This window comes from Anser anser, assembly GCF_964211835.1.
Source record: "Anser anser genome assembly, chromosome: 1".
Taxonomy (NCBI): Eukaryota; Metazoa; Chordata; class Aves; order Anseriformes; family Anatidae; genus Anser; species Anser anser.
Genome location: NC_139720.1, coordinates 119,267,022 through 119,285,041, shown reverse-complemented (window position 1 = coordinate 119,285,041; position 18,020 = coordinate 119,267,022). Strand labels below are relative to the sequence as shown.

General features: G+C 38.9%; 1 long non-coding RNA gene across 3 annotated transcripts; it reads left to right on the top strand.

Moving 5' to 3' along the window:
• The first annotated feature begins 7,510 nt into the window (after positions 1–7,510).
• Positions 7,511–17,444, top strand: LOC310892892. 3 transcript variants are annotated; one of them, XR_014578571.1, is made up of 3 exons: positions 7,511–8,487; positions 12,751–12,844; positions 16,590–17,444. It is a non-coding gene; the product is annotated as an uncharacterized lncRNA (long non-coding RNA). The 3 variants fall into 3 exon arrangements; XR_014578572.1 differs by having other exon boundaries at positions 12,751–12,849; XR_014578573.1 differs by having other exon boundaries at positions 7,511–8,725; positions 12,751–12,849.
• Positions 17,445–18,020: the final 576 nt, after the last annotated feature.

The window sequence follows — 18,020 nt, the reverse complement described above, 5'->3', positions numbered from 1 at the left end:
ACCCTCCAAGAACACAAAATCTTGATTGAATTTTATCTTTGATTAACTTGATTTTCCCAGTAACAATTTAATTTAAGTCCCTGTAAAGATTTTCACAAATGTACTGGAGGGGAAATTCCAAGCTTCCCAGGATACTTTTATAAAATATATATGCAAAATATGAATGTGAAGTTGTAGACATACCTTTCAAACTGAGTAATGAAATGCAGTGGTAACCCTGATATACAAGATTTCCAGTCACTTTCATATGTGCGTTTGCCAGGACATGTCAAGATGTCTATAATTTATTTACCTATTCAGATATCCATTATAAATATTACCTATTTGTTTGTATCTTATATTTCCTATAACCATTCTGTTTTACTTCCATGTATTAAACGATTTTTAATTTTTACAGTTCTCTAAGGAAAAACAATGATACTGTTCAGATATGTTCAGGAACACTAGTGGGTTTCAGGTCTCCATTTCCCCTTTTTTACTGTTTATTATGTGAAAACAAAATCTCTGTATTCATTTTTTTTTTCAGAGCATTTATTACTCTTCACACTCTTTACAGTTTTTTTCTCCCTCTTTTTCTCTCTCTGTCTGACCTGTCCCCCACTCATTACATAGATGGCTAAATGAAAGCTTTTAAAAATGATTATATCTCCACGGAAATAAACAAACAACAAACAAACAAACAAAACAACCATGTCTCATTTGTTCTCCAGGATTCCTAAGTAAATGTTTTAAACTTTCTTGTGGTGTGGATTCCAGTCAGGGCTCTGTGTGTGTGTATGTGTGGTTTCCTAACACAACTCTAACTTTCTTAGTGCTATAATATTTAATATTGTAGTTTCAAGCTATATTACACACCAACATGTAATATTTGTTAATACACATAAAGTAGATCTTATGAGATTCCATTTTTCCCGAATATTTTCATGGAAAAAATCTTCAGCTGCTTTGTGGACTAACAGCACAGAAGATTGAAATGTTGTTTCCTTAGAAGATGTGAAGACCAGAGGTAGCAGCAGACACAATTTCTCCCCAGCATCTGCCACCTAAGACAGTTCGACCTGGGAGGAAAAGACAGGAAGAGGAAAGAGTTTGATTTTTCTCTACCTGTGTTCTGTTCTCAATCAGCACTGTGAACAAGGGCCCCAGTGCTCTAATCAAAATGGTTACGGGCTTTATTTGGTTGGTTTGTTTTTTGGTCGTGTTTCGTTAACAAGAGTCTGCCCCTAAAAGAGTAAACTACTGATCCAAAACAGAGAGCAAATGGCCCAGTGTGGGAAGCTGGACACTCACATAACGTGGACTCTTCAGGCTGGTAATTGAAATTTAAATTTTCAATTTTAAAATTCAAAACCCTTTTGGGTAGCATGTGGGAGCAGAAAATAACTAAAAGTTACTCCTGATCTAATCATTTATGCTCTCAAATTTTCCCTATCAAAATATAACACTAAACATCACATCTACATCAGGAAAGACAGAAAGTGAGAAGACAGAATTCGATAGTGTGAAAAACACAGTAGATGTGACCAAGCCACTTTAATCTAGACAGCCCTACCTAGCCTGTCATCAGTGAATTGGTTATGACACATTAAAACAGAGCCGAGACCCCACAATGTGCTTTTGGTTAACGCACTAAACAAGCTTGTCCTTTCCTGAGGAAACCTGATTGCTAAAAGCCCTCATCTGTTATGCAGTCCACTGATAAGGAAGCCTGTCACACAGTTCTTCATCACTGACTGTCACTTCACTCAATTCACATTTGCATCTTAATCCTGACTTGATGTTTCAAAGTTTGCAAGGAACATGGGCAGAGGTCAAAGAGATACACTATTCAGATACTTGCAAGGTTATCACAGGATCAGAAGAGAGGACTTTTCCTTTTTCCTAATGATTTTTTATGTCGACCTTTGAATAAAGTTTTGCACACTCTAGGAGTAACAGTTAAGCTAAAGCTTGTGGTCCAAATGAATTAGAGGTTAATTTAAAGGTATATTAATGTATAAGCACACATATATATGTATCTTGCTTTCTGTTTCCTTGAAGGGCTTGCTTTTGCTACAGTCCAAACATCATTGCTAAATTTAGATTATTTTAAAAAGAATATATTCAGATTTTAGGAATCAATTTTAGGAATCTTATAAAATGCCCACACAAAAGTTTTAAATCTTTAGTAGTAATCCATATCTCTCTATTTCACTTTGTTTTATCTGCTTGTCAGAATTTAATTTTCATTTTAGCCAAATGAAAGACCAGCCAAGTTTCTAAGAATGTGAATGAATAGGCGAATTGCAAGGGAATGAATGGCTGAGTGCACATATATTTGACCTACCACAACAAAAGCAGAAATTTAATCCAGGGCAAAGATTCCTGAAGCGTGCAGCTGAAAGCTTGAGCATCCAAATGCCAACCGCTAGACACAAATGTATGTGGGAACTGGCAGCGCAGGCTCTGATAGTGATACAGAATCAAACAAAGGTTGGAGCTCCTGGTGTAGAGGACTACTTTCTGTAGTTATGAAACTGAAACCCCAGTTAGCAGTATATGGGGTAGATTTAAATCAATAGAAGTTCATTCCAAGAGCAGAGATCCATGTTTCAGAATGCAGGCTTTTTGAAGTAAGTAGCCAAAATTTTATGAGTAAGTAAGTAGCCATCAGCAATTCATTACAGAAACCATGCATGGAGAGGACTTACATTAGGTAAATTGGTGTGGTCTGAATCCTGTAAGCCAGGGATGCTGATGGCACTGAGTGTGAGTTCAAGTAGAATTTCTAGGGCCAAGTGTATACCTGACATCACTGCAGGGGAATATAGCTGTCAAGGGCTCAGAAGAGGAATAATAACTTAATTTATCTGGTTGAAAGTGTGCAAATAATACTGTAAATCGTAAGATGGCCCACTTGTAACCTAATAATAATGGGCATTTTTTGCAAGGAGTCTACCAAATGTAGATTGGTCTTCAAGAGCTGTTCAATGTAATGACAGGGTGTGGGCTATCTGGAAGTGCAGAGGGACAGCATTAGCTATTTTCTATGAGTTCTCTTGTTAATGAAATAAGTGCAGTAATTAACTACTTAGACATACTCTTTAACCTCAGGAAATCTTCCAAAATTTGTTCAGCACAGTTAGTGATTGGCTTTTGAAAAGTTAGTTCAGCATCACACACTAAGTTTTCATGCGTGTATCCAGCATATCTATTAGCTGGCCCTGAGTTGCTCTGACAGGGCACTTTCCATACTGGTGTGCATGGCTCTTTAGGTGCCAAGCAGTCAGTAGATGCACAGTCTTTCCATCCCCACTCTTTTTCTAGGGACTGCTATCTCTCCAGCTCCACTCTCACACGCACCCTGGAAAAAAAAAAAGAAAATTAAATTAGAAACAGAGAAAGCTCACGTTTTCAGGACAGAAAACTTGTAAAGATGCCTGCTGGCTATCAGTCCCCAAGCTAGTTCAATAGGGAAACCTATTTCCTGGAGTGACACGTACCCATTCATGGCAGAAGTTCAGCTCTCTGACATAAAGCCAGCTAAGGCAGACTTGAAAAATAGGATGTGTGTAGAAAGGTGGTCTCCTCCATGTCCAAGATTTGTTGTTACCTGTCATCACTTGCTATCAGCCTGCTCAGATATCCCTGAGCTTTCTGAGAACTATCATTGCACACAGAACTGTACAACCTCACGTGGCATGGCAGAACATCCCCATAGCAGCTCCCATGGTCATCACAGCCAGCTGGGGCAGGGTAGCCTCATCTTCCAGGCTTGGATTTGTTGGGCAAGTGGGAGCAGCACAAGACCAGCAGAGGCCTGGACACTGATCCTAACTGATGAAATGAACACTGCCTGAAGGTCCCTCCCATGCCTAAGTAATCTGTTCTGAATATGTTACACTCACCTCACCTACACATCACTCGTAATTCATACCACCAGAAAACCCCAATACAACCCACTAATAAAAATGACAGCCACCTTAATGCCAACAGTCAAAATGTACCAAAGTCATAGTCAGCTTGAAAAAAGACAGATAAGAATTACTGACAGATTTAGAATTATATTACTAAATTGGAACCATTTCAATACACCTTTGTCCTGGTTTTGGCTAGGATAGTGTTAATTTTCTTCATAGTGTCTGATACGGTGCCATGTTTTGGATTGAGGTGAATGATAATGTTGATAACACACAGATATTTCAGTTGTTGCTGAGCAGGGCTTGCACAGAGTCAAGGACTTTTCAGCTTCTCACACTTGTATGCTGCGGCACACAGGAAGCTGGGAAGGGGCAGAACCAGGACAGCTGGTCCAAACTGGCCAAAAGGATATCCCATACCATATGGTGTCATGCTGAACAATAAAATGGGGAGAATTGCCCGGGGGGCTGCCATTGCTCAGGAACTGGCTGGACATCAGTTGGCTGGCAGTGAACAATTGTGTTGGGCATCACTTGTTTTGTACATTCTTTTTTTTTTTTTTCCTCCCTTTTCTTTCCTATTGAAGTGTCTTTATCTCAACCTGTGAATTTTACTTTTTTCGCCCCAGTTCTCTCCCCCATCCCACTGTAAGGGGTTGAGCAAATGGCTGTGTGGTGTTTAGCTGCCTGCCAGGTTAAACCACAACAACCCTTCATAAACAGTACAAAGATACCTTGAAATTAAATTATTCCAAGCCCTTGGAATAAAGTGCTAGATAAATAGGAGTTAAAACTACTTGTTCCTGTGGGGGAAGCCATCTTTCAACTTCCTGCGTTGAGTGATGCTGAGCTGGGAGCATTCAACATTTGTCTTTGATGACAACAGCACAGATGTGAAAATGATGTCCATGTCATGTAGAAGTGATGAGGACTGGCTCTTCTAAGTTTTCTTGTGAGTGAATTTGGATGATGACTGTTTGGTTTCTGCCTTGCCCTGCTATCTTCTTGTCCATCCTTCCCCTTCTACTGGCCAACTGTTGGCCATCTGCTCTTTCTGACACCTCTGCTTCTTTATACTGTCTTCCTTAGCTCTGACAAATGGGTAGGTTACTTCTACCTTTTATGGATCTTGTCAGACTTGCAGAGAAATTAATTTTCTAGCATTTTAACAACTGGTGGCAGGCCAGGAGTGGATGCTGGAGCATTCAGTTGTTGAGTTTGGCAGGAAGAATGGAGATGGGTACTAGGCACAGGCTGCAGGGTGGGGTTTCTCTGACAACACACCATTTTTTGTGTGTGCATTGACAGTAATCTGGAAATTTCATATTTACAATCTAGTTCAGCTTCCTTGAAAGCCTGTGTCCTATTCATTTACTTGAAACAAAACATCCAGACAAATAGATCAAATTTTTGATGTTATCTACTTACAGAGCTAAACCTGGAAATTTTATCCACCCTCTGCCCCAGAACATAAAGTTTACACTGACATAGTACCACTGCTTTCCATGTACTTGTTTGTGATTTACATGGAATTAGAGAAAAAATCAGATACTTCTACTATGTCATATCAAAGACCAGTTTCAGCCCTTGATTAAAAATATTACGAGTGTCTTGATTACAGCTGATAGCATTCATCTCACTCTAAATATCTGTTTTCACCATCTTCTAGAGCTGTCTCTTGCTAAGTAAGCATTCTGTTTTGCTGAGTAGAAGCTATTAGGTATTATAGGAAGTTACAGCATTTATAGTTTCACTCCAATTATAAAACACTATTTACTTCCAGATTTCCTTTCTTCCTTCCCTCTCCTCTCCAGTATACACAGCAATGAGCTGAATGGTCTCTGTTTCTCTTGCATGTATGGCATCAATCAGCACTTGCAAAGGATAGTGTATCCTTGGCTCTACTTGATTGAGATCTGCAGTTTCACATTTACATAATTAATATACACATCCATATTTAATCTGTTCAGATGAAGACAAAGTCATGACTGCTTAAATACCAAAGAGGTTGGCAAGCTTCCAACATTGGCAAAAAGCTGAACTCCCATGCTTTCCTCTGGGTGGAATTGCAACTATTTAGCCAGCACTATGACATATGTACTGAGCCTCTATTTTTCAGATGGGATAGCAGGAGACGGTGGTAAGGCTACCCTCAGATGCTCTCTGACACGCTCACATAGCGTCCTCATTACTGGAATAAGCACTTGTGTCACTTCCTCCTCTCACTTGCATTTCTACTTAAACAGAAGCAAAGATACTTGGTTTTGGTTGGGCCAGGTGGACCTGGTACCATCACAGCATTTTTAGAGTTCTGTATTGATTTGTGAAAGCAGACCCTAACATAGTAGAAATTGCAAGGGTAAAGTAAAGGCATATTCTTTTGCTCCTGCAACAGGCACCAGGTGAAGCTGGGTCCTGACTATGTAGAAACTTGCATTACACAGTGGTATGTTCTCAGTAGGGCTGAATACAGAGCTTGGACTCCCCACTCCTTTTTCTTAACTTTATGTATCTGTCAGAGGTACCTTCCTTCATGTCAGATTGTCCCCAGATCCTCTGTACGAGTCAGTAGGCTCTATGTTCAGTGAAATGTATTAAAGTAAGGTGAATTCAGACCTAAGACAGGAACATATATATATGCTTGAAATGAGTAAAAGATCTTCTGACATTTTTTAATTAGAAGTGGACAAGTGGCTGCCAATGGCAGAGTAGTCCAGTGTGACTAGGGAACTCATACAGGCAGCAGAAGACCTTGATGTCCTGCCTTCTCCCACATCCCAGTGGGTATTAAGATCACCAGAAGCAGCTATAAGTAATCACCTTGTTAATTTTGTACCAGACATTGTCCCCAGAGAAACCCTGTTCTTGCCAGCAGCCATGAACTCTATAGAAAGTATAATCAATATACGATATCTAATAGTGTACAATATTTAATACGGAACACTTTTAAATGGACTAGGGGCAAGGTTAATGAGTAAGAATGAACAAGGCCTACTTTTTAAATATCTTACACCTGGGTGCCAGAAAGAGCCAGTTAACTTCCAGAAGAGCATATACATAGTTCATATTCCCCTTGATTGCTTAAGGAGAAGTAACTCCCTAGTGGCATCACAGCCGGAAAAGAGCCATAAAAATGCACGCTAACAAACTTAACTTCCTGAAAAATAAAAGAAAAGGGAGAGAGAATTCCTGCAAAACTTCAGCCAACTTTGCTCCCTGAAATCTAAAGATAACAAGAATTTTTAGGAAGAGGTGCTAACAAACCAAAAAGGATTTCCAGTTTTTTGCTATAGAGTGATCACATTTCTTGTCTTTCACCTGTTATCTTACCTGTTTTTCCCAATCTTCTGTTTAAAAGCTTGACATTAAGTCCAGCATAATTTTGTTTTGTTTTATCATTAAACTTTTCTTTTGTTCATATCCCTGGAAAGCAACAAACACTACACTATCACACACTACAGTCACAAGTTAGCATATCTCCAGGATACAGTGTTTTCTGGAGAAAAGTCTGAAGGACCTGCCCTTCAGGATATGTTTTGGGAACACCAGGAATTGAGAAATTTTCCATCAAGATGTCAAAGACTAGTGAGGGAACTGATATTGCTCAGTATTTTGTTTCATGAAGTAGTTCCATCCAACAGATAAAACTCATCAGAAAACTGATGAGCAATATTCTCTGACGCTAGGAAACACGAAACCATCATAACAAGATTTTGGTTATTCCACGACACATAGTACTCTCCAAACAGAAATTCTATAATATGCATATTTGAAATGGGGCAAAAACACCTTCTCAGAAATTAATTCTGGTGAGGAATATTCCAGGAGGAGAAGATAAATGAAACAGGACAATGTGGCCTTTAATTTAATTTTATTTTTTTTCCAGGGGAACTGCTCTGCTACAGTTCTGTCCTAGTGGGAGGATGAGGCATGGGATGAGAGAGAGTGAGATCTAATATTGTTTAAACCATTTTTCCATGATTTTGTGTCACTGTCAATACATATGGGGCTAGCTACTGTATCTCCACAAACATGCTGTCAAAGAGTAGAGATAATGATGATTAACTAGCTGCTTCAGAAAAGTGATTGCCTCTTTTTCCTTTCCAGAGACAGTCTGAGCTACGTTCTGTTTCCCAAAAAGGAGGTGAAAATCATGAAGAAAAAAAAAAACCAAAACACTAAAACAACAACAAAAACAACAACAAAAACCACAAAACCAACAACAAAAACCCCAACACCTGAAGCACCTCTGATGAACTCATTTTTCCTGCTGAATTGACAATCCAATTATGATGAGGAAGTGACATTAAATAATACAATTGATTCGGGATATAAACTTATCATTGCCAAGGACTGGGGATGCAGAGCAAAATCACCCAAATTCTTCTCCCGGTAGAAATTCATTAGACATTAAGTGTTTCCATCAACTCAGATCAAGAAACTCAATTCAAAGGGGTGGAGCATGCCCACCAGAAAGTATATTCTTAGCAGAATAATCATGTCCAAGCTGGGACAACAGCTGTTCTCTATTGTTACATTAATGGCAGTGGTAACAAGGAATGGAGGGGTCTAGGATTCTTCCTTTAAGGTAGGCTAAGTATAACACTTTCATTTCAACTCTAATTATATCCTCCTTAAAACACTTAGCTGTATTTTTAATGGATACTGACTGGAGCACAATTAGTAGTTTCAGCAATCTGGAATCAGTCAGAAACAGCATTATTTTCTCTCCTAAAGGCAACATCTGAGCTGGCAACAGAACTGGCTTTTTCACCCCAGAGGAAGAGACTCTTTGGAGGGATTTGGTGTTCTCTGCTGGAGGCCTGGTATGGGGGGGAGGGGGTAGGACAGGATCTCAGTCCTGCTGCTCAGAACAGATGAATTGTGTTTTGATCCCATGGATGGCAAGACAGAAGAGTCAGGAAGAAGCTGTTCCCTGTTTTCTGGCAGTCTTAAAACCACAAACATCTTTCTTTGATTACAGCACCAATATTTTGCATGTATTTCTCAATACTTGTATGTCATGCATAATAACAAAGAAAACTGTACTTGGAAATCTGATTTTAAGTAGATTTCTTAGTCCAGTAGGACATGTTGGAATGTAAGTATATATATGACATATAAAAAGTAAGTGGTAGTTTCCTGACGTTCTCTCAGATTAAACATGTTGAAATCTCTGACCTTCTACAATCCATTTCCTTCTGTTTAACCCTCTTCTAATGGTGATGCTGAATGACACATAGGAAAGTAAGCAGGCTGCTTGCTCAATAATAGAATACATTCTTGGAATCAACCAGATATAAAACAGCTCTAACAAAGGGACTAGAGAAGCTAGATAAATTCACTCCCCCCCCCCCCCCCCCCCCCCCCCCGAGAATCGGCAACATGGATTAAAATATCATTTCCACTCAGCTGGGAGCCTGGGCCATGATCTGAGAAGGTCAATAGGGCTGTATGTAGTCAGCAGCCAGGTAAAAAAGACTGAAGAAGCATAGGAAAAGGTATTAACAAGGAAGTACCTAAAATTCTTTAACTTCACACTAAATATTCAGTCCCTGACTTAATGGGATACAACCCTATGCTTAAAGTAGTTGAGGGTCTGCCATGCAATGGGAGATACCTGGTAGTTTAAATGCTAGTTATAATTTTGCTTCATTATTCAGATTGCAAGGTCTTTAGGGCAGAGAACATGTCTGTCTGTATTCTCTGAAGCAGTGTGTATATTTACGGTGCTATCTAGGTGCCTAAATGTAATGATAATGTCAAGTTGTATTTCTATGGAGCTTTTAACTTGGTTGAGGTTCAGGTCACCTGAGTATAAAAGGTACCAAAATACAGCTCTACCATGACCTCTCCAGGCTGAAGGATGCAGTTTCTTTCATGTGTACCTTCTCACCAATACATGGTTTAAAATGAAGTGGCATTGACAAGTGACTTTGCTCTGAAAAATGACATTGCAGAAGTGGCAACTTGGGGTTTGATGTTAATTCTGCCTCAGTGAATACCCTTTCAGATTGCTCAGTGCATAACTGAGAAAAAAATCATAACTGCATGACTTTCCTGGTAACTAACCTGCAATTCTGAGGATACACTTTGTCGTCTTCTACTCTAGATATATGGCACTATCATCCACAAATAAAATGAAAGACATGCAAAAAATATGGGTAGTGCAGAAGCAGACTTGACCTTAAGCAAAGAGTTTGTCCGACTTTTGCAGTGGAAGTGGATGAGGTATTCACACAGGCTAACATTAGGCATCTAGTTTGAGTGTCTCAATTGGAAGTCAGGGGCCTTTAGAGTTCTCCAGTAGCAGCGCACAAGGTAGGAGTCCTCCCCTGTCCCTGGCCAGGCAATCTGCCCAAGCAGCGTTGAGTAAAAGGATCAGTTTAGTCATGGTTAGTGTTACACATCATGCAACAATTGCACATTGAACAATTAGGGCACCAAACACAAACTCACTGAGATAGTTCAGAAGGTGAGTGCACAGGTAAAGGAGACCCCAATATACTCATGGACCATACCTTTTGTTTAACTAATGCTCGGTTCATCGATACTTACGTGTACTTGCATAGAGAGAGGAGGTGGTTTTCCCTATTTTGGATATTAACAAGCAGGGAATGAACTTTTGCTTCACATTTTAGTCACTCTAGCTAAGTACTGTCCTATCAAGAAAGCCAGATTTAGAAATCAATGTAGCTCAGTGATTTTCAGTGCATGGTCCATAGAAATTCTGGATACATGAAGGTTCAAGAGGTCCACATAAAATAAGTAAAAACCAGGACATTGTCAATGGATTTATGATCGCTATAGAAGAGCCTGGACACCCCTGGGGAGTGTTTTAGAGTTCAGTACATAAAAATAAATAAATATTGGAAACCATTATCCCAGCAGAGTGGAAACAAGCAGGGCAAGAATAACCAGTGCCTTTTATTGGTAATAAAGTCACTGCAGAAAATGTGGGATTTATGTTTGAGGACTGTATTTTGCAAAATAGAAATTACTTTATGATAAAGCTTCATAGTTGGTTTTTTTTTGTTTGTTTGTTTTTTTGGTCTCTTGCAGGACTTAATTATTGTTAGATGAAACAATGGCTCCACAAAAATTAAGGAGAGTTTCAACTTCTGTGCAGTGACAATTCATTTTTAGTGTTTCTCCCTTCTTGTTGCCACAGATGAAGCTTCCTTTGCTCTGTGTAGTGACGAGTCTGGCTTCTTTTGAGAGACTCGCATCACAGCAAAACAAAAAATAGTTAAATATATCCAACCAGAGAGATGCAGTACTTCTGCCCCTCAGCTTGATCAGGATACCCAGGGAGAAGAGAAAATAATCCCTCCAGTTGTTCTCTCCAGCCCATCCAGAAAGATGTCATCAGACTTAGCTCTGTGGCACGGTGCGAAAGCATATTGTCCCTTCTCACCCCCTAGTGCACCACGGAGCTAGCTTTAACTGCCTCTCCTCACGTATCAAGCTCTGCTCCAGGCTGCTAAAGCATCTTTCTCATGAGGGCACCCCTTAACAGGATTAAACTACTACATTAAATCCAAATTGAATTGCGGACTCATTGTACTCACATTTGATTCTATTACAGATTGTATTTGTTTCATTTCATTATTTACTGCCAGAAAATGAACAACCCCCTTTAAACAGCAGGCTTACGGAGCTGAGGCATAACCAACCTAAAGAGAAAGTTAACCAAACTCCAGACTCTAGAGACAACAACATATCTATGAACAATCACTACCATAAGAAACAAGGAGATCATTTTAATATATTTGTGTATGTGTATGAAATACAGGTCAGGAGAGAAAATTGATAATAGCTGGAATCAGTGCACTCAAAAAAAAAATCTAGATAAATTTGTATTGTCTAAGATTTTGATTATATTTTAATTTGGTGAAATCAATATATGCTTCATATTTCTGCAAGGAGAAGGCAAAGACTAATGAAACTGACACAATATATTTTCTCCAATATTATTGAGGTGTGAATTATAAAGAAGAATGCTGGAAATGTCTATAACTCATACATAGCATATATGTATTCCTTCATCTGCTTTTAGTGACTCATTTATTGCAGAAATCAATACAACAAACAAACATATTTTCAGCATTCTTCCTGCCATCCCCACCAGTGTCTAAAAGCAGTGTGTATCAAAACCTCAAGGAATTTTGTAATGCTTATACTGCAAAAAGCAATACATATTTAACCTAGGAGCAACATACCAGATGGTTTTAAATATGCAATATTTACTATAAAATGAACACTAAGAGGAATGCTAACTTGACCCAATGCCAACTAAAGTCTAAAACCAATTTCTGTTGGTTTTCCAAGGACACTTGATCAAGTTCTAGCTTCAAATAAGTGATTTTACTTGAACTGTTTTATTTACAGCTGCTAACAAGGAACTGATGCATCATAGCAGACTAAACAACAGTCTTGGCCTGGAACTAGAGTGTGCTGATTGGTAATATCTGACGCACAGAAAAAAAGAAAAAAAAAGAAAGAAAAAAAAAAGAGAGGAGCAAATGTCCAGCTCATTTTTATGCCTCGCTGATAGTTTCAGAAGGGCTACTTGTCTCTAGGACAAGGAAAATTCCCTGAAATCACAAGAGATAAGAAATTGATTAAAAATCACAAATAAAAATGAAAACTTTTGCTCCATTCTGCCATCTTTCCATGTTTGGTCTGGAAGTTTCACAGACTACACTGGATCAGGGAGGCTACTATAGCTCATTTATTGTTTGTTGTGAAGAAAATTTTGACCAATCTGCATTAACAAAATGGGTGCTAAACCTCCATTTTTATTCCTATTTTTCCTCAGAGAAATGACAACCTTCCTTTTTCTTCCTAGTCTCTTCCTGTCCTTATTCAGATCTGCCAGTTGGACTCCCTTGTGCCTTCCTTTGACTGGAGAAACTAAATTCTCTTGACAGCCTGAAAATAGGGTGCGGTAAGAGTATTGGTGTGTGTGGATGTGTGTTTCTGCTATGTGTTGTAAACAGGAATGAAAGCAGGGGCCTTTTCCTCAGCTGGCTTCTTGCAATGCTGTTCCTTATCTCATCGCCTTCAAACCCTCTGCCATATGAGGGTAGCCTCCTGCCCCTGCTAACCCTGTGCCACAGAAATGGGGGATCTGTGGCTTGGCAGAGCAAACTGTGATGAAGTGGTGTGACCCTGTCTGGTTTTGGTTACAAAAAGGTTTGCAAAATGAGCTTCTCAGGTGTTAAGAATCAGTGTGGTTGTAGGATTCAAATTTGCTGAATTTTTGTCTCTATGTCAAATTCCTTCCCTATGACCTTGCACCATTGGTATGTTCCTTTTTGTTTTTTTTTTTTCCTGAAGATAACAAATGAAAACTAAAAAATAAAACTAGAAAACTAAAGATGAAAGGACATAGCTTGTATAAACAGACTATTTGGGATGGTGCTTGATACTCTATAATGCTGCAGCAAGATTTAATATATCAGCCAGCAGTCAAAAGGGAGAAGGCACATAACTGAATAACCAAAGGGAGCGCTCACTCCAGCAAAGAACATCTTCATGGCCAATGGAGCTATAGGTGGAGAAATTATCAAGAGAACTTGCAGTGTTTTAAATGGATGTGGGTAAAGTCCATCTTGATTTATGATTTTTGACCTTAACAGATAATAATGATGTAGACTGTGTAGTGCTCTTGATGGCTGTTTTATGGATACAAATAGTTAGCAAGCATTGACAAGGGAGCTGGGAGCAGGAAAGCTGCAAAGTTGCCTCAGTTTGTATTTTATCCTGTAATGTTATCCCAAGGAACAATGCCTGCCATCTGCACATTTGCATGGGAAGAACAAGAAAAACGTTAGGCCTACTGATCCCCCAGGCCTCTCTCCATCCACTTGTGGTCTGAGCTGTGACTGTGTATTGGGTTTACATAGCTATTATGTGAGAGAGAGGTTGTGGTGGAGTTCAGCTGTCCAGCTGGGTAAAACCACCACAGACTGTCAGCTTCAGCCTATCCACCAGTATTACTTTCATGTGTTCAAAATTCCACCCAAAAATTCCATTTTTGTTTGGAAAATGTTAGGGGCAACAATAATACCATGAATCTTTACATTTCTGCCCTGCAAGTCCTTCTCAAATGATTCAGTGTTAAAACTCTCAGTAGATATGGGAATCATCTCATCAGGAAAGAGAAACATGAGAATGACCTGCATCTATTGCTCCCACAGCAAAGTGCAGCAATTAAATCTTAAATCACTTTCTCTGATAACCATCAATGAGTAAATCAATAACTGAGTCCTTTGTTTCTATAACACACTGCATAATGGCATCTCTGCATGTTTTTACTAGTGATGCAGCAATGCATCTATGAAATGCATAGGCATGAACCATGCTTCAAATAATTTCAAACAATAAGCACATAAATAAAAATCAAACTCTTCTCCTAGACAGTTCACAAAGAGTGAAATTCATCCCCAGACAGGGGCTGGCACAGAAATATTTCCCTTCTCTCATCTTTCAAAAACCTTCAAAACAGAGTTTTAAAGGCAATTCAGCATCGCACAGACTTTGGTTTGGCCTTCTGCTCAGCAGTGAATTTTATCCACTGTGAATTACATGTGAGAGGCCTTTGATTTTTCACCTAAGAAGAGAAAACGACTAAACGAGTAGGATGCATGATTCATTTCAACTAGGCAACCCACTTGCAATCAGCACTTATTGTCTCTGGTGCTTGTAAAGGACAAAGCAGGGTTGTCTTGGTATCTTGGAAAGAGCTATAGACGTTTGTACATAAAACGTGAAAAACGGGAGGAAAAAGGAATGGGGGAGGAAGTGTCCTGTGAACTGATTTTTTCCCATTGCAATGGCAAGAAGAAGCTCTATTATTGGAATGCAGGCAGCAAAAGGGTACCTGTGTGTATTTTGTCCAGAGTGACAGTGCTGCAGCTACAAAGGAAGCACCCCAAATTTGTACTGATCGAGGAGTCTATGCAAGTGGTATTATACACAATAAATGAGTAAAGGTTATTTTGCTGTACTGGAACTTGAGAAATATTAATATTATATACTATTCTGGGCACCGGTAAAATTGCTTAGGGGTTTGAAATTGAAAAGGTGTTATGAAGGAAAATCTTAAATACTCCAGAGGTTTGGACTTTGAGTTATGAGGAGGGATTAGCCTGTGCTGGCCTCTTCAGCCTGAGGAAGAAATGAGGTAAAATGGGAGATTGTCAGAGAGGTAGACGAAATCCTGAGAGGAACAGATTGAAGGCAGTAAGCTGTTTAAGATAGCAACTAATTTGAAAACAAGATGCCTTGCACTAAAATTGGGAAGGGATGGGTGGTTGCACAGGCAATTCAGACAAAATTACTTCATGGAAAAGAGTCTGCGATTTGGCATGAATGGGAAAAGTCATCTACTGAAGTGTGTGTGCTGGGGAGGGACTAGAGTGCAAACCCACTGTGAAAAGGAACAAGATGTATTTTTGGACAAGGGTAAAATTGAAGGTTGCAGCCACTAATTGGATTTTCAGGGATATGCTGAGATATTAGCTACCAGTAGATTGGCTGGTATTTTTTGGATTTGTAAGGACAGACTTTTGACAGACTGATATTTTCACCTAGCAGTTAATGTTCTGGAGTCCTTAAGTCATATGCAGCGTGAATCAGAGCTCGTGGAGGTTGGTGGGACTCCTTCCTCAGCTACAACAGGCTTTGGATCAGGCTGCTCTGCTAGAAATTAGTAGAGCTTTAAGATTTTCTCAGCTCTGTGGATAATCTTACGTTTTGATTACCAATAAGCCTTTTAAGTGAATTACAGCTGTGGGAGAATAGTGCTTCTTTAAGCCTTTTCTTGTCCACGTGCTGAGTGTCCTTGGAGCCTTCCTTCCTTGCTGATTTGCTCTGGAGTCCCTGATGGTCTTAACTCATTCTGCTCACACTTGTGCTACTGCTATCATGATTTCTAGGCATTGGCATAATGTTTAACCTTCAGATCTTAAAGAGTCATAGACTAGATTTCTATGACATCTGAAATCAATATGAGTAACAGCAATATTTACTTCAAAGCACTGAACAGCACGTAATTTTAAACAAAACTTTTTGAGGACTTGGCAGTGCTAACAATCAGTGCTCTGATATTGCATGTACACTTGCTCCAGCTGTCAAATAGCCACATGTAGCCTGTAAAGCAGAAAAGCAAAGTCCCCAGAACTCCGACTTGGACATCATAAGTGAATGAAACTGTTTCATTAACTGCCTACCAGGAGGAATTATGGTATACCTGAGCATATTACATGTAGGAAAGCACTGTGTTACACATATACCCAAGTCAACATGTCACAAGGTGATACCTTAATTTTATTTTGCAGCCTACGTGTACACTGGGAAATAATGCTGTGACTGCAGTCTTTAAAGGCAACAGGTGAATTTAATGTGAGCAGTGTCCACTCAGTCCTTTTTTTTGTAAATAGTTCTAGTAGTAGAAACATTGGCACACTTCAATTTTTTTGTCCTTCTCTGGTGAGGAATAGTAGCTATAGACTCCAAAAAATCAGCTAGTCAGGCTAAGTTTGCAAGTGGGTGCTTGTTGAATCTTTTCCTTAAGGAATGAACGGGCAAAAACCATAACGTACTAATATGCTCAGCAATTGCATTACTTTATAGTTTATCTTTTCTAATATGCCTTCCTTTCTCTTTCTATCTCATGCATAGGAGGGATGAACCTGTCGGAACGCATCATCTGGGCATTTCCACCCCTTGAATGTTTCAGCTTTTTTTAAAGCAAACTCAACTCTACATCTATGTATTTGGCTTTCAAAGTCAGAGTGCTCTCCTCACTAAGCTTAGCCTAACAGTGCTGAATTGTACTCTCTGTTTAATTCTCTTTACACTTGTTTTGGTCAAGAAAGAAAATCAAATTTTAACTCATGTTGAGTTGCATTTGCCAGTCTATCAATAAAATGAGAATAATAAATGAGAATAATATAAATAAAATGAGAATAATAAAATGAGAATAATTTCCATAATCAGGTGTTACCCAGTAAGAATCCAGATGTAATTGGCATCCAGTGGAAAGTATTTTAAAAAAACGGAAATGAGAGAACTTGACATCCTAATTTATATTAAGTAAAAGCTTGAGTAAATATATAGAGTATTACAGCCTAGTTCAGAGGAACTTCATTAAATGACACTCCTTTCATAGGACTATATTTAACCTTGCAAAGTGTATATTTAAGGAAGAATTTTGTATTTGCTAAAAATAGATTGGTAAGTTGACTGATGAAAATATATGCAAAGGTTATTATTCTGTGTTCTGATATGAAGGAGATCAATCAACCACATTTTATTAAGAAAGGCCACACCAGAATGGTGTCTACCTTTTTTTTTCCTGGGTCACTTGGCTTCATCTTGAGACATGGAATTATGTGAGATCAGTGGTTTTGCTCCACCCTCTCATAGCCCACTTTCCTATGGTACTTTGTAACTGCAGTGTGTAAAGACTTGAAAGAGCTGAGTGCATCTTCACCCACCCAATATATAGAGCCAGAAATTCCCACAGTGATTAATTTTTCCTCCCAGAAATCAATAGAAATGTATTTTATAGTAATCTTAAGATCAATATTAAATAACTAAGCCAAGCTTTTGAAAAAAAATTAAGTCCCTGACCATAAACTTTCCCTAAATCTAAGCTCTGAAATCAATTGAATCCATAGTATACCCCAATACATTTTATGGCCTTTTGAACCATTGCTTTTATACTTAACACTGTATTTTGTTCTAGGAAAAGGTAATAAATATCTCTGCAGCACTGAAGAAAGCCAACAGGGGACACTGGTTGTTTGGAGTACGTTCTTTCGAAGCATTTTTCTTTATGTTGCTGGAGGAGCTAAATTAGCTGGGAAAACTTGAACTAACAACTAGTTATCCATCATGGCCCTCTGGGCCCTAATATGATTGTGCACAATTATTTTACAACATGAAAAGCCAACAGAACATGCACCCAGAGACAACCCTATACTGAAAACCATCAGACAGGTGGTACTTTATGATTGAACCTAAAGCAGTTTGATTTGGATAATAACATGTAGGAGTGAAGTATGGTAAATGGCAAAGGTTATGGAGGGCTGGGAGGAAATAAAAAAA